The sequence below is a fragment of the Pseudochaenichthys georgianus genome, chromosome 3, assembly GCF_902827115.2.
Source record: "Pseudochaenichthys georgianus chromosome 3, fPseGeo1.2, whole genome shotgun sequence".
In the NCBI taxonomy this organism is placed as follows: Eukaryota; Metazoa; Chordata; class Actinopteri; order Perciformes; family Channichthyidae; genus Pseudochaenichthys; species Pseudochaenichthys georgianus.
In genome coordinates, this window is record NC_047505.1 from 21,215,446 (window position 1) to 21,234,012 (window position 18,567).

An 18,567-nucleotide genomic window follows, 5' to 3' on the forward strand; every position below is an offset into this window, starting at 1 on the left:
TTCATCTCAGCTGAAATGAATGCGTACTCACTTATCTGTCTGTGATGTGGAAGTCACTAAAGCCCCTTACCTAGAGTGCCTTGATGCCTCTCACACTGGTCCATGCAGGGGATGCAGATTTCCCTTAATGTGACCACAGAGAATCAGAAGGCAGTTTGCAGCCACACAGGAGTTGCCTAGGTTACTTTTCTCTGCATCTGTAAAGGAATATAATAGTTGCAGGTAAACATCCTAATTAAAAACAGCAGATGGTAAAATAATGTAATGTTCTGGTTAATTATGACTTTTTTTTGTAGCTGATTTGTGGATTAATGCACATTGTATTGGTGCTTTGAATGTGGGAGGAGCACTGCTTCTACATGTTGAATGTGAATTGATGTGTGCATGCAGACTGTGGAAATGGTCTGTTTTGGATGACTGGATAGAGACTCACGCCTGTAGATGGCAACCATACCTCATCAACAATTGAATGATCCACGCACGCACGCACACACACACACACACACACACACACACACACACACACACACACACACACACACACACACACACACACACACACACACACACACACACACACACACACACACACACACACACACACACACACACACACACACACACACACACACACACACACACACACACACACACACACACACACACACACACACACTCAAGAGACAGCAGAATGGACTGTATGCGTTAATGCGATTGATCCCTGTTGATTAACGACCGCAGGGTGATTTCAATGGGCCGATGGACGAGCAGGCAAAGTGGTCAAAGTTAAAGTGGTCCCTGGGTACTACGCTCACGCCTACACACGCGCGCACCACCGTCCTACACTTTAAGCTACACACACGCACACGTGACTCGCGCGCGCGGCAGATCTGTGCCTGGAGACCGTGATTTCAACGTGCTCGCTATTCAAGTCATGGACTGCAGAGAGCGGGGGAACCATTAGGAGCCGGTGGCACACAAAAAAAAAGCCGCTTTATTTGCAACACACGGATGATGCTGCTGCCACACCACCCGGATCGGACACACTCTCCCTGCCAGGCGGAATAATTACTCATAGCTGCGCTTATGTAATCAATACATCGGATTGCTTTAAGGAGAAATTGCATCCCGTTGATAGAAAATACTGTATGCCATATGCTCTGCGATTTTTAGAGCACCCCATGGCAACCCATTTGTCCTGATGCGACGCGTGTGATGGTTGCAGTGGGACGGATATCCTTAATTTGATCCAATAGGCGTTCTCAGGGGGGGTTTGTAGGACGCTTCTGCACCCCTTTCTGCGCTGACCTTAGTAATGCTTTAAATAGGTAATTAATCGTCTTGTCTGCCCACGGATTTTGTTTTGGAGTGAATGATCCACGTAAAATATCAGTTTGACTGCTAAATCCCCCAAATTAGTCCACTTTGGTTGTATATTTTTATTTCTGTGGTGGGATTTGATTTAGTGCTCTTTCATAGAAGAAACCACCGGTCGGAGTGAATTTTGGACTGTGACTGGTTCGGAGGGGGGGGGGAGAAGGGGCCTATACTGACTTGATCCCCCATCAAAAACTCTGCAGGGTTTCCTCCTCCTCAGTCCAGAGGAATATCTTCAAGTCCAGGGGGGTTGCTGCTGGTCCTCTGGGGGGCTTTCATCGGCGCTCATTACATCCGAGGGAATGGTGTCCGCACCGCAGATCCAAGCAACTCTTTCTGAATGTTTGGCATTTTTTGCAGGCGAGCATCTTGACTTGTGATCGAGAGAGACGCGGACTGCAGCAGCCTCCGATCCTATCACATGGAGATTTGTGCCTCGCTCGCACCGCACATCTTGAAAACGGGGACCGGGGCCCTGCTGGTTTTCCCCTCAGAATCGGCTTCATTTATTCGAGAAAATGCGTAAGTATTTGCTATACATGATTCAGTCCAATTGAGCCCATTCAGTGCGACGTGCAGCTGTAGTATGTCACCATGCGGAACGATTCATCGCCATTTAATCTGTGTTTTGTGGTCACGGACTTCAATGTGAAGAATATACTTTTTTTTCCTTTTGATGTATGCTTATTTCATTCCTATAGGTAGGCTGTGATCGCTGTCGCATCCCCTTTGGTTTGTGAGTGATGTGTGTGTTTCTGACGGTGTGTGTGAGAGATATAGATGGAGGTAAAGATTGATAGGGACAGCAAGGGGGGTTGAGGAGGTGTGTGTGGGGGGTGGGGGGGGGGTCGCTGGTGCAACAAATTGTATGTTTGAGCGCTTGCTTGAGACTGTGGGTCTGTGGTAGCCCCTGTTGCCAGCAGGACATTACTGCTAGCAAAAGGCCTACGTCATATGGTAATTCAAATTCAGTTCAGGTATTCTCAGTATACACGTTTGCAGCAGCAAGAGCGCCAAATTGGCCAGGTGGGCAGGATCGAGGGGCGCTTTGAGTGGAAATGTGGCAGAGCAAAAGCTTCAGGTCATGCTTTATTTTACAGAATCCGCTCATGCACACACGTCGTGCACATTTCCTCTCTCTCTCTCTGGTTCTGCCTGTTGACCTACTATGTCTGTAAAATCGAAGCAAAGCCACCCATGGGTGATATTTAGACATGAGGATGTCATTTCTTCCTACCTGAGCAGGTTTACCAGAAGTACAAGGTGCATTTTAAATAGAGTTGTTGCTTTGGCAATACAGCCCTTTTGTGTTGAAAACGTGAATAGGAGTTGTCCATCAGTGGGAGGTGCTGAAAAGCCTTGATGCTGAAAATACTTGTGTGTTGGCTGAAATGAGTAGAGGGAGCTGCATTTGGAGCAGACATCACATCTGAAATGGCTAGAGCTACTGCAGCCAAAAGCATTATACTTCAACCTGAGCTGGTTTGTCCTCTTTCATATGCACATCTGGAGATTTTACAACCTGCCAGTAAAAATGAAGGACACAGTCAGAGTGTCATTTAGGGTTGGTTACCACAATATTTGCATGGATATATTGCCTACACATTATGTTTCACCTTCACCCTGCTTGATTGGTTTAGGAGTTTGACGATTGAATGGGGAATTGAATCATACTTCATATAGGCAATTCAGCAAAGAGTTTATAGGATTAGAGGCTGTTGCACATACAATCGTCTGTGGGCTCTTGAAAACGGATCATTTGAAGTATGACATGTTTCAAATCATGTTATTCCAGATGATCTCCCTATATGGTATGTAGAAGAAAAAATACTTCAAGTTCTGTTCTTTACCATTGAGATGTGAAGATACTCTGAATTGGCACTACAGTCAGTTCAATGCCACCGTTTCAATTCACCAATATGCTGCTAACTGATAAGATTAGGGCCACACACACAGAAGTGTCTCAATGGGGCATTGGGTCAAAATGAGCCATCTGAGCTGCTACACTGAGCTTTTAGATTCTAAGAAAATCAACCTGAAGACACATTTTTTACAATACGTTCCACCATTTGAGTTTTAAAGGTGGTCAGGAATATTCTTTGTAGAATAAGTATACTGTAGTGCTCTGCTTGGTTGAGAACTGGTGACCATTATTGGCACGGTGGTGAACACAATTTCCATTCTCATCAACAACTCTGAGACCCGTCATGGCCTGTGGATTCGGGTTTGTCCCCTTGTAATATTCCTCATGTATCAGGACAGCAAAGCGTAATAAATACTATCAGTCTGAAAGGTGGTGTTGTTTTGGCGTTTATCTGCCTGCTACCAAATGGATGTAAATCGTGCCAGGGCCACTCACCAGAACAGCTCTGACAGAAGCCTTCACGGTGGGAAATAAGCACTTGGGCGAATAGATTTATTTTCATGCATAACACACATGTAGGCAACCACTGGTTCAGAACAGGGTGTACCGTGACTCATCTAACAATCCGAGGCTTTTTTTTCCTTCTCAGTGAACCACTGCTTTTGTTGTTGCACTACCCGCAGTATAAAATAGGTAATTTACGTATAATAAGCTTTTTATGCAATGCAGTTTCTCATATGATGATGATATGATGTGACAATCTGCCTGCTTTCACCTCGGACTGACATTTGTTGATTCATAGTCTTTTTGCATCCAGCAATGAGTTGAGCACTATGTGCATATGTTCTTCCCAGGTGGTTATATAATTTCAACATCATGCTTTTTTCACCTAAGCCATATATTTTAAATTGTGAAACATCATTATATCAAACAATGCACATCAGAGAAGATCCTGCTACTTAAGTGTTAACAATCAGGCCTTTCATTTGAGCCACAGGAGTCAGAAATAATGAGCATCTGGTCTGCCTAGGGTTTTTACACACAACCCCAAGCATGATGGGATGTTAATCAGTCATTTAAGGACCAGGCCCACACCTGCGTGGAATAAATGGCATATTTTAAATGCCGAAGGACCTGTCAATCAAAGTAGGATTCATAATGAATTTCCAAAACCCATTACAATTAATTAGAATTGGTCAATTAATAGTTGATGGAGAACATAATGCATAATTCATTTATCAAGCAAAATACTATCTGGTTATAACATATTGATTGTGAAGCTGAACATATGTTTGCCTTTTCTTTCTTTTTTTTTACCTTTTTCCTTATATCTGTGACTGAGTAACCTTCTGACTGGCCTAAACCCATCTTCGTATAATGATGGTCTATTTAAAAAATACAATAGACCTTTCTTTGATGCAAACTATTGACTGGGGGAAATTAATGCCCATTTTGAAAGACCTGGTTTTGGATGTGTCAACAGCAAAAGTGCTGATTCATTTTTTAATTAATATCTTTCCCATTGAACTCATCATGTTGGCGATTGATAGAGCCACTCAGTGGTTTTGAGGGATATGCTTGACTATACAGGGCCACTGCTGTGTTATTTAATCAATTTATATAGTCTTCTTGGCCTTCTGCTTACTTCTCTGTGTGATATGAGGGTTGGTGGCGATAAATTATGGCCGAGTTTATGTCTTGATTAAGTGGAAAATAGCACCGTGCCTCCAGGCCTGTGCTTTTTTATCTACCCTAATACAGAATGATTGTGTACATTTTTGTATGTACATGTACAGTTGTGCGTCTACGTGTGTTATGTCTACGACATAAATAAGCGAGTGGGATGCAACTTGAGATAAGACTGACTCCAACCAGCTCCATTTTGATGGATAGCACTCTGTATCTACCTCCACAAAACATGTGTTTGTGTCGAGTCAAGAGACAGGCCGATGTGAGCGAGTTGAACTGCTCGGGTGTGAAAGAGTCCAACGCATGCCAGGCTGAGAGACTTAGTATTCACTGTAGCAGCTTAAGTTATGCCTTTGTGCACCAGAAAGGGGATTATTCTAAGAATCCTGCTCTGTGTCATTCACCAGTCTGCATTTCTAAATCAACAAATATAGTAACGTGCTGATGTATGAAGCGGCTGTATCTGCTTTGTGTGCGCCTGTATGGACCCACTTTAACGCTAACTGTGTTTTATGTGGAGTGACAGCATGATGCCTGGAAAAAAATCACAACTTATGGCCCAAATGTCATTATGACACATTCACTGTTTTGACTGCAGCCATTGGTGCCTATTTTCACCATCTGTGTTGTGTACTATGTGTCTGCTGTGGCCTGCAGCAGCAACCAGCCATCAACTCCAGTGAGAGCTTCTGAGAGGAAGAGTATGCTCAGACTACCATGTTTCTGCCTCTTCAGCAACCAGCCACTTTCCGAAAATGCCATCATGCCCTTTATAGATTCCCAACAACCTACACATATAGAGTTTAGCAAAAATGCTTGAGTCAACATTTATTTTCAGTGATTATAGGTACGGCGATGCTGTGATTTGAGGCACTGCCCAGTGCTCGAAAGAATGCATAATCACAGTAAACAATGTCCTTAAGGCAATTGTGGCTTTTATACAATCGTTTTAGTGCACTTTTGTGCCATTTCAATGCATATGAATATAATATTGCAGCAGTTAATGCTGCTTAAAGAAAAGCACAGAAACCTGTGCTTTATGGGAAACATTCCTGGTAATATGTAGGGCTGTGTTTCATTTTGGATCTGATCCCGAGTTTCTAAAACACCCTCGTTAGTCAGATTTGGGGTTCAATAAATACCTATTTGTCCTTTCTATTTTATGAGCAATAAGATATTGTACGGAAAGGTAACTACCCATTCAGGTTACACTTCACTTACATAGAGAAATATCCTTTTGCATGGCTTTGATTTGCAGGTCAAAATATAACCCAAGTTTTAAAGGTGGGCTACTTTTTTGTATTTACATTACATTACATTTAGCTGATGCTTTTATCCAAAGACTTACAATAAGTGCATTAGACCAAGAAGATACAACCTTGAAGAAAACAGAATCATATAAGTACATCAGGTTTCATAGAGCCAAGCATTTCAAGTGCTACTCAACTGGCTTTAGATAAGCCAGTCCTTTATTAGTATATAAGTGCTCTGTTAGAAGTTCTTTGGTAGTAATTATATCGCTCGAAGTGGAGTCGAAAGAGATGAGTTTTCAGTCTGCGCCGGAAGGTGTGTAAGCTTTCTGCTCTCCTGATTTCAATGGGGAGCTCATTCCACCATTTTGGAGCCAGAATAGCAAACCCACGTGTTTTTGCTGATGGGAACTTGGGTCCCCCTCGCAGCGAGGGTGCAGCGAGCCGTTTGGCTGATGCAGAGCGGAGTGCACGTGCTGGGGTGTACAATTTAACCATGTCCTGGATGTAGGAAGGGCCAGATCCATTCGCAGCATGGTACGCAAGTACCAGTGTCTTGAAGTGGATTCTAGCAGTTACCGGAAGCCAGTGAAGTGTCAGGCAGATCCGATGTATAGTCACTGAAATGCAGGGAAGATTGACCCAGACATCTTACAAAATGTGACCTAATTGACCACAAATGTGCCTCGTTTAGATGTCTTACCCATTAAAAAACAACCTATGGAATAACATAAATTCATTTTTGAAATAGTCACCTTTTGATTCCTGTTAAAAATACGGTTAATATTAAACAGTTTTGGTACAAATGTAGTTACTGCAAACATTATGGAATACGATAAACCAAGCCTGACGATACCAATACCATGTCATGCTGTGGTCACGCTTTTTTGTTGAAATGTCCAAAGCCAGTTGAGAGCAAAAGCTCAAGAATAGGTACATCTAATCTAAGACATAATGAAATCTCTGGTTCCTTCATGAAGTACCGCAGCTCAGTTTCACGGCTGTTATAATGGATTCAAATAACCAGAATCACAGAGCGAGAGAAAGTATTACAAATATACAGTAAATAGGAACTTAAAAACTCCAGCAGCATAACCATTTATCATCTGTCCATATGTTACAAAACAGTATGTTTCTTGTCAAAATATGTAGCTAGCAAGAGTTTATAACATACTGACAATATACTGTAGATAAGAAAGCATATTTTATACCCGTCAGTGTTTGGCAGTAGTCATATTTGTTTTACTATTAGGAAGTATTCATTTTATGGTATGACATAAACCAACACTACTTTTTCAAGATATATTAATGTTCAGATAATAGAAGTCATTTAGTGCATTTCAACACAAAGAAGATTAAAGGTCTCCAGCCGTGCCAGCAGCTCTGTGAGGCTGTTCCTGAAAGCAGTGTTGCTTTGTGCTAAAATACTAAAGTCAACATGAAAACATACTGCGTGCAATGACAATCCACATGATGATGTTCACCTGTCTAGTTCATTAGCAAGGTAACAGTATCAGAACCATAATCCAGTTTATTGCACATTAGGTTTTCACATACAAATAATTGTCCTCAATTTATTGGTGCATCCCATTAATTAAGTAAGAATAAAAGCAGGTATTGCAAAAAGGAAAACGCAACTTTTTAAAGAAATACAAAAACTATATCTATTAACAATATGTCTATATTAATATGATATAGGTGTTTAGTTATGAGTAATAGTTATAGTAATTGTGATTTGAAATGACTTTAAATGTCAGATACATCGTTTTAAAGATGTGCGTTAATGTAACACATTTCCTCACATTATTCATTACTCAACGTTTGGTGGTTAGAATCAAAGTGATAATTGGAGGCAAGCAGAGAAAAGAGAATGACACATTTACATTACGCAGGTTCTATGTACAACACAATGAATTTATATTTTAAGCCACCCACCAACACATTCCCACAGCGTCTGCTTATGTTCTTTTAAAACACAGCAAAGATTGACCTACACCATACAGTAGAAGAGTTGTCTGCCATCTGATGAGTCAAGTTCAAACCCAGTGTAGGTGAAATCAAGCCCTTGGAAGAGCTTTGCCTCAAAGCCCGGGCACATCTCATTGTCTGCTTATCAGCCTAGAATTTACTCCGCCTTACAGAGATATTCCCTTAGAGAATTAGGGATAATGGCTGAAGTGATGACTGTCATGATGAGTCTCTATCTCTCTCATGTGTAATGCCCCCGCCCCTTTCTGTCTTCCTCTCTCTAACTTTACCCTATTTATCCGATTCCTCACATAATAATATACATTTTATCTGCTGCCAGTTCGTCTGGCTCAGATGTCTTTGATGAGTATATCTTAACATTACTTTGAGCAATGCATGCACATCCTTTCATGTCGCACATCACTAGGAACAGAGAGTGATTCATGGTACAATGAAGGGAGTTACTAGATTGAATGAAATACAAAAATATGTAGTGTGTTAATTCTTTGGCAAACAGCTTGGATTCTAGTTGCTGGAATATATTAGATTGGCTTAATTGGCAAAGATGAAACCCTAGTATCTGGCGCCATGTCAAACACTGCTAAACCGAGAAGGGAGGACTCTTGTAAGGCTGACACGATTTCCTCTTTCGTGTGTGGCTCGGAGTCGCCTCTGCTACGTTTTCCCCCTTTTATGACAACACTTTTCCTCAACCAGCGTTTTCTGGGATGGAAAAAGGCTGTACGAACATCTTGTTCCCATGTTGCCATGTATTATACATTATTGTTGAACCACATTGTTTGCCGCACAAGCATTCTGTACATACAAAGGGAAAGAAAAATTAAAAGCTCTTCCGATGCTTTTCTTCACGTCTTGTATGCTCAGTAATAATACTAAGTCCATTTTATTTGTTGTGAAATGCATTAAGCCTGGGCTAAGGATCCAGTGCAGCTGGAGTACTCAAAAGACATTTGCAACACAATTTGATATTTTACTCATTCCCATCTTGTAGGTGGTTTAATTTATCACCAGAGAAAGGGATGTCCCATTCACATTTCTGCAGCTAATTCCAATCAGAGTCTTCCGATTGAGTCTCTGCGCATATCATGTTGTATGTATCGGGCGCCAAACCTAGAAGAAAAAGTAAAAAAAAGCTGATCCGCAGGTTAAGGAGCAAAAAAACCTAACTGAAGCTCTTCAATATATTTCAATGTTTTTTTAACCAAATTCTGTCTCAAAAAGATATCAAATATTATAGGCTGCAAATGTGCCAATAATTAGCCAGAGAGATATTATATGTTGGATGATAGTTATATGTTACATGTGAAGGCTTTCTAGAAAGTTTTTCTGGAAATACACATTGTGATTGAGGTTTATTTTCTTCCCAAAAAGGAAATTCTATCCATCTCCAATTGACTGGGTGTTTTCAGAAATCTCAGACACAGACATCTCCAGATCACAGCACATAACGTACATCAAACATTGTGGTTTCAGAATTATTATAATTATAACCTTTAAGTAACTTCTAGGTCTGATAGCTTCTTAAATACGTATGTTTGAGATGTCACCTTCTTCACTATTTTCTGGCATTAAACACAACAAGTAATTTATTCATCAAGGAACTAATTAAATGACTCAATAATGAATATAATCATTAGCTACAGCCGTGTTCTTCTGACTCAATTATTTTTCACACCTGAAGCTCAGTCAGCTTTTGCGCGTAATGTTTCAAATCTGAAGCGACATTTTGCAAGCTTGTCTTACCAGCACCTGCTGCTTGGACTTTATCCAGGCAGGGAATACTGACACAAAGTGAGGGGAGTCCCCAGTCTTTAGCTCATTCACACCCTGGTAATGAAAATGACTAACAAAAAAGGGCCGCTTAATAAAATGAGACAGTAGCGCTGCTTGAAAAAACACTCAAAACGAAACAACCTTGTTTTTAGCTTGACGGCCGTGTAGTGTTTGGTTGAGATAATGGGTTTGACAGAGTTTATCTCAACCCAAAATGCTTACTATGCTCAACATTTGCTAATTAGCCCAGCATACAAAGTAGGCTAATGGGATGCAGGTATTTAGTCATAAACCAAAAATGTTGGACAAATTGAATTATTTGTCGGAAAAAGGATCAAGGTGTTTTGAGTCATCCTTACGGGAACATGTGTGTCTCAAAATAGTCAAATCCACATAAGTCGATCTCAGAATGACGCAAGAGATGATGAGAACAATGATTAGCCATTCCAGACAAAAACACCTTCCCATGATCTTTTCTTTCTTGCTTTACAGTGCTGTGAGAGTTCCAAATGATTAAAGCTTTACAAAGACTGCTGGCAGCTTATATTTGCTACACAGGGAATATATACTGTAAGCCACCCATCAACAGGTTGCTTCCAAACAACAACACAGCAGAGTCCAATCTACACCAAAGAGAGTTATACGTGTATTGTGCTATTTGATGTGTAAAGTTCAAACCTAGTATAGGTGAAAGAAAGCCTTTTCAAGAGCTTTGCCTCAAACTTTTCATTCTCTGAATAGAAAAAAAAAACTTTAGTTTCCCAATACACATGCCATGTATTGTTGTTTCAATATAATGGGTCTAAAATAAATGCTTTGGAAGCAGAAAGAGTTTATCCCAACCCAAAGTGGAGTACGTACCTTATCAGATGAACTAAAGCATAGAAATCATCTAAATGTAAAATCATGTTGTTATAATGCATTCTCAATAAAGCATTGACCAACCAAGGCTGCAACAACAACTCGTTTTCTAAAGCCCCGATTGCCTACCTCAAATAGCTTGCGTTGTCCAACTAACTGACCAAAAATCCAAAATAATTCAGTCATATAAGATACAAAATATAAGATACAAAAATGCATATTTTCAATTACAGTACACTTATCGTTTTTAATGGCATATATGATTGAAAAAATAACAAGTTAGGTTGCATATTAGTATACAACATGACTGATCAGTTTATCGCAGATAGTCAACAGGCGTTTAATTGAAACGATGCCTTGAGCCAGAAATGCATCAACATCCACTCGTTTGTCCACCATCCTCCCCCAGTCGTGTTCTCTCCTTCTCGGTAGTGATGATATGTGGACTCTGTACCGTGACTCATTCACCAAAGCGTGGAGCAGCTAGGCTAAGGGGCATATGGCCATGTTGGAGCAGAGCCATGCGGCTTAAGGCAGGGTAAACTGATGGGCAGAGATTGTTGGTGCATTAGCTGTTTAGCTCCGCATCATGCTTGACTGTTGCTTCGACAGTGAGCACGCTGTTTATCCAACAGCAGTAAATAAAACATTACAATCATATTTTTCTCTCCATGTGAGACAAAGTTGGAGTTCTAGGGAATTAGGGCTGTCACACAGTCAACACCGTTTGTCTGTGCATGAAGATGAGAGAGAGGGGAAAGAGAACGGCTGTGATCTACTGAAATATCCTTGGCGGCGAAAGACGCTGTATTCACACATTATTCACGGACAGTTTGTACCAAACACTGAGGCTCCGCTAAGGCTATGATCGGCTGTGGTTGGCTAAATGCTCTAGAAGAAATGCTGCTGCAGAGCTAGAGAGCTGACGACGGACTGTGTGTGTCGACTATTGATTATGGGGAGAGCCTCTGGTTCCATCTATTTCATATTCATGGCCAAATAGTTCATGTTGTATTATTCATGAACAAATTAGACATTCAAAACACCAGCGTGAGCAAGGCTGTATGCACAATGCATAGGGACTCATAAACCTAACTTGTTGACACTTTTCCTGTTAGGGATTAATTTTGTCTTTACTCCTAAGTGTCAAAGAATAATTCTCCTTACTCCTAAGATATTTGACCTTTCCGCCTGTTGACGTTTTACGACGAAGCCGAAGTCTGTTATCTGTCTTAAGGAATGGGAACTGTCAGCTATTGCTGACATTATGAGTTTTGTGACCGGTCAACTCTCGGTCACAAGAGCCATAAAGTCAAATAAGTAATTCAGTGCCTCCAGGTGGTCACGTACACCTTCCCCCAAAAATATGGGTTGACTCTGAGTGAAGCTAATTAAGAGGTCTGCCAAGGGAGAAGGGATTCAGAATTGACATGACAACCCACCAGTGCAGTCAGAACTTTCTGTTGCTGTGACTTGTGATATGAATTCTCCGGCCGATGCTTGTAATAAACTGTCAGTGTTTGACATCTGAACTCCTGCTCGTCCCGTGTCTCTCTGAGTCCTGACTCTCCATTGCTACAGAAGTTTCCCTTACATTTCCTACCCCAATGCACACATTTAAATCTTGTTTCTTTCCATCACTGATGCTGATGATTTGGTCCCTGTTGAAAGAGTTACTGAATGCATCCCATATTTATTTTGGTACACAATTCCCAGCCGCCTGTCCTTCCGCAGTTACAAGCAGTGGTGAAGCGAGGGCATTCTTTACAAAATAGAAAATAGATTCCATTCTGTTTACTGCATGCAAGGTCGAGAGCCGACCGGCTTGTAAGAGACCGGCTTTGTTCTGCTCTCTGATCAGCTGGCGTGCGCGCAGTCAGGACGGAGCAACAGAAGTGTGTCCAATCAAGCTGAGCCCTGTTTTAAAAGGCCCTGCAGTCCTTGGGCAGGGGCCGCATTTATGACCCAAAATCCAGTAGACGAGCCTGGCCCTGTTCCAAGCCCTCCAGCTCGTATATTCTGTTTGAGCACATCCAGAGAAAAGTGAGGCACTGCAAGGAGGCCCCATGAGACACTTGGACATGTGTAACTGACTGTGTGTGAGTGTGGGATAGTGTGTGTAAACAGTGTAGGAAAACCGTGTTAACCTTCAAACCTGCCATGAGAGAGATAGCCATAACAATCATATTAGATGCACAGCTAAGACATATCCTATGGGGCCAAAAGAAAGAAAAATAAATCCCTGTTACATTCGATATACTCCCCCGAAAAAAAGAACAACACTGTCGGCCATAATGAATTTAGTCTGCTGCTCAAATCTGATAGAAATTACCTTTGACTTAAAAGCACTTACATTAGCCAAATGGGAATGAATATTTTTTGTGTAATTACAATGCGGTTGGTCAATTACCGTAATGGTGTGGATTTACAGCACATCAGGTGATCCACATTATCCACATACTGTATTGTGTATTCCAGAGTTGATCCCTAATCTGAAGGTCACCATCACAATCCAATGACTTTGTACACCTAAACCTATTTCAACAAAGGCTTTGACTAAAACTGACTGCAAATGAAAAAGACCATGTGGTTACTGATCAAATGAGTGAGATTACTGGTGAGTGTTATACATTAATATTTGGTAATGGCGATGAAAACGATGCCATGATAGTACTCAATATAATTTCATACCTCAAGTAATAATTTGACTTCTCACCAAATGAATCATCCACCTTTTCAATCCATCAAGAATCTCCTTTTAAAATGAGCCCTACAGGAAATAATTGCGCCAGTGCAATTACTGACACAGCTCTATGCTGGATGCAGACTTCCAGTCAGTCACCTCAATTGCTTTTGTGTTTTGTGTTGTCCCACTGTAGTGGTTTGTTTACCTCAAAGTGGATCCCAGCATGGCCCACAATCTTGCCTCGCTCATGGTGATCAATAGGCATTAGCTTCAGACACGTGTTTTGTCAAGTGGGTTGTTTCAGTGAATGATTGGCAGCTCTCTGCTCCACTCAGACATCAACATGAAACCTTCCTACACCTGACTGAGCCAACACACTTCTCAACCTGAGTCAGTGATCATGAAAATAAAAAAATATAGGAAAAACATTGAGGCTGTTCTAGAGCGCTGACACTATGCATCAAATCAGATTCTGGGTCAGACTGAGGTGGATAAATAGCCCCACTGTCATCTCGCAGCAACAAGGTCCTGGATCCAAGCTCAAACCACGGTTCACTCAGGATTCCTACCAGACCAAAAGTCATGATTGCTACAAATGCCCTTGACTTTGCCCTTAACCAAGGCGCTTCATCTGAACTGCAGGTTGCCCCATGCACTGGTTCCTGACTGGCCACTGCTTTGTAATGGTTAAATCAAAAGGACTGAGACTTTTTGAATTGAACTTTGCTTTAAATGTAGTGTAAAGCTTAGATATAAGAGTAGCATTTAGGTTTGACCTGTAACTACAAGTTGAGCAGCAAAACGTATTGACTGATTGTTACTATTTTGCATGAATATATAACAAGTGTAGCCTACTACTAACTTCCAACTTTTTTTTTGACAGGCCATTTTCTTCTACTAAAATTGCAGATTCATAACCTAAATAACTATAGTATGTTGATGTGATGTTAAGAAATGTTTTAAATTGGTGATTCTCCAGAAGTTGACATGACACATGCAGAGTCACAACTCTGACAATCTTGTTGAAACGCAGATACAAAAAGATCAACCTATGGCCTTACAACGTTGTCGTATTAGCAGAGTATAAAGACATTGATCATGGCCTTGGTCTACATTTTGATAGAAAGACGTTATTGTAAGTCACTTTGCACAAGTTATTTTCCCTTCTAAAATGGTCCGTCTTCTATTTGAATCGGTTTCAGTAAGTGTTTTTCAGACCTTAGTCTTAAGGCCCAGACACACCAAGCTGACACCAAAGAACACGTCCCGACGGAACACGACTGTTGTGTCGCCTCACGTCTCCTGCGTCTTGGCCAACAGTCGCACTGGAACACACCGCAAAGACTTCAGCCGACGGCCAAGTTGCACGTACGAACTGTGCATGCGTGAGTGGCAATAACTCTCCTTGCCAGCAGGTGCCGGTAGTGTGTATTCGTCATTCAAAAGAGGCAACCGGAAGACAGACTGCGTGATATATACAAACTTCAGCTCTCTGAAGCAGAAATAAACTATTCAAGCATTGTGGCTGGCAACTGCTGACTACCACATTCCATGCATCCGTAATTATAATCCAAGATTATATTAATATTAGTGCTGTCAAAATTATCGCGTTAACGGCGGTAATACATTTTTTGAATTAATTGCGTTAAAATATTTAACGCATTTAACGCATGTGCAGAATGGCCCGCCCCATACGTGCCACCAGTGGCAGCGCCAGGGTATGGCTGGGGTAGGCTACACCCATACCAAGAAATGGCTTAGCCCCACCATGAAAAATGATGTTAAAGTAAGCAAAATAAAGTCTGCCAACTCGCGGAGTAAATTGCACAGACAGCAGTTAGTAAGATTGATTTCAGTAGCCACGGTTTTGAAAACTTTTGTCACGTAGTGATCGTCTTCTCGATAGAACATCTTTGATAATGGCGTGGTGTTGTTGCAGGAAGTCCCGACGGAGAATACTCTTGCTGTAGTACAGGGCAGAGCCATATAATAGTAATAATATGGCTCTGGTACAGGGGTGCACATAACTGGTACGCAGGTTATGTGCGTAATCTGAAATGCGTACCGTCACTTGTGTCACAAAGCGCATTTGCGTACCGACGTACTTGTGAAGCTTTTCCAGAAGGCGGTTAGATCACCGGACGACAGAGTCGGTCTCCGTGTGCACAGACAGGCTGCTGTTAACGTCGGTCTGTACAACGGAACTGTGCCAAAACTACGCCAACCGGCTGCGGAGGGAGACTCCCCTCTTCACTGGAGAACTGCGCTAAAACAGCTGATCACAACGTTCACACTCTTTGGTCATGAAGTACTCCACTAGCGCCCCCCCCCCCCCTCTGTCGACTTTCCTGAAGTACTCCCCCGTTGATAGAAATCAACACGTAATGAATTAAGACCCTACGGTTTGATGATTGATAGGTGTGTGGGTTGTCTTTCATTTTGACATGCAGAAAAATGTTATAATAAACATAGATAGCCTACTGTATGTTAAATGGATATATCCGCCTTCTTTCATTTATCTTTCCATTCCCACAACAATAGGCCTATACATAAATAAATGGCATATTTTGGACATAGTTCGAATGGTGATTAATCATGATTAATTCATTTTTAAGCTGTGATTAAAAATTGTAATCGTTTGACAGCCCTAATTAATATACAACATCATAACACTGACAGGCAAATTATGTATCATCATGTACATCTGTCTTCTGACTTTTATTGTAGTATAGCTAATTGTATCCTCATTCTAATGCTGTGTTATCTAATGGCTGTAGTATGAAGGTACAAATAAAGTTTTGTATTTTGCAGTAGTGGTAAAAAGTGGTTTATTATCAAATGTAGAACTGTACAATGTAAACATTGACTAAAATACAATAAGATAAAAATAGTAGTAGGCCTACAATAAATACAAAAATAGCCACATCGTCCAGGGTCCTGTCCGTTAAATACTTGAAGAAGCTATTGTCCACCTCATGCAGGAAGTGTGGCAGCAAATTACGTGGCAACTGAGTTGGTCTTCGGTTTCTTCATTCCAAATCGCCATGATGTAAAATGAATTATTGCGTCCAGGCGAGATGAAAATGAAAAATAATAGCCTTCTTCACTTCCATTTCACTTCTCATGCACTGATTCGCTAAGCTGAACAGCCAATCAGAGTGATTTATTTTGCCGACAGCCTCGTGCCGACACCTTCCGCCCCCGATTCGACATGTTGAATCGGGGGCGGAAGGTGTCGGCACTGCCGAAAAGACACGACGGTGCGGGACACACCAATCTGAGTAGGGCGACAGGACACTCATCGACGGCCGAAATCGGCTTGGTGTGTCAGGGTCTTTAAATCAAAATAGACTCCAAGATATCTGGTTTTGCATAGCTACATTCTACGGTGGCCCTGAAGTGCAAGACACCACAGCATTTCACAAAACACAACAGCATTTCACAAAACACAACAGCATTTCACAAAACACAACAGCATTTCACAAAACACAAACGCATTTCAGAAAAAGCCGCAGCATTTCACAAAACGCCGCAGCATTTCACAAAACGCCGCAGCATTTCACAAAACCCCGCAGCATTTCACAAAACACCACAGCATTTCACATTGGACGGAAAGGGTATTCCTTAGGAAGAACACTTCTTGTTTGTGATTGGACAGAGCCAGCCAGAGAAGCACTGCTGTGATTGGTTGTTTTTGCTGCCAGTCAAGAAATAACGCTTCGTGATTGGCCCAACACATCAGCCGTTAGCTGTTAGCACACACTCAGAGCTCACAGCTCCTCATATCTGTTCAGAAACTGGACAAAAGTTAAACATATACAAAACACAGACTGTCTATGTCATGGTGAATACAGTCGCTGCTTTATTTATGTCTGTATGACGTTGTTGTGAGTGTGGACGGAGCAGCTACAGGTTAGTTTAGCCTGATCGATCCGATTCCGATAGGATTTACATGGAGATACGGCCCGCCCCCTCTCCAGCGTCTTGTTTGAATGACAGGAGTAAACACAGAATTAATGCTTTATTAACTCATGGTTTTTAAGGCGCTTATCTCCATGTAAATACTATGGTAGACCACCCAATATTCACATCGCTCTAATCGCTCGAGTTTCACCGCGGCTGTCAGCTGTGTTTGCTCCCGTCATTCGAACACGAGGCGCTGGCGAGGGGGCGGGGCGTATCTCCATGTAAATCCTATAGGAGATACCAACTACAACAAAATGAACATATTTGACCGTGATTTAATTGTAATACACGTTTCAAAGTGATGCCGAAGTAACTACATACTGATAACGGTTAGTAAAAACCATGAATTAACGCTTTGACAAGTCTGCAGACAAGACGGCAGGCGAAAAGCTTTTAAAATGCGTGTTTTCTGAATGGAATCGGATCCATCAGGCTAAACTAACCTGTTGCTGCTCTGTCCACACTCACAACAATGTCATACAGACATAAATAAAACAGGGACTGTATTCGCCATGACATAGACAGTCTGTGGTTTGTACATATTTAACTTTTGTCCAGTTTCTGAACAGATATGAGGAGCTGTGAGCTCTGAGTGTGTGCTAACGGCTGATGTGTTGGGACATATTTCGCTGTCGGGTGTTGACTAATCACGAAGCGTCATTTCTTGACTGGCAGCAAAAACAACCAATCACAGCAGTGCTTCTCTGGCTGGCTCTGTCCAATCACAAACAAGAATTGTTCTCCCTAAAGGAATACCCTTTCCGTCCAATGTGAAATACTGTGGTGTTTTGTGAAATGCTGTGGCGTTTTGTGAAATGCTGTGGTGTCTTGCACTTCAGGGCCACCGTAATATTCGCTTGTGTTTTTTTTTTAATTCCAATCCATACATTTGCATTGTAAAAGTGAATGAAGCCTAATTGTTTTTCTTTTACACCCCTTTTGCTGTTATTACACATTTCAGAATGTGACAGAAGTACATTTATATAATATTTATTTCACCAACAGCACATAGCAAACATACAAACTGTTGGTCAACAGTGCTGGGTACACACTTCCACGGGCTCAGACTATCACCTGCAACATGTCTTCTCTTTGAAGCGCAGTGGAATGAG

The 18,567-nt window shown here is 41.5% G+C and overlaps 1 protein-coding gene across 1 annotated transcript in view; it reads left to right on the forward strand.

Annotated features, from left to right (window-relative positions):
• The first annotated feature begins 957 nt into the window (after positions 1-957).
• Positions 958-18,567, forward strand: part of lrrc4cb (leucine rich repeat containing 4C, genome duplicate b) — a 41,939-nt gene continuing 24,329 nt past the window's right edge. The window contains exon 1 of the mRNA XM_034103470.1: positions 958-1,899. The gene's annotated coding sequence lies outside the window, so the exon portion shown is untranslated. The remainder of the gene's footprint in view (positions 1,900-18,567) is intronic.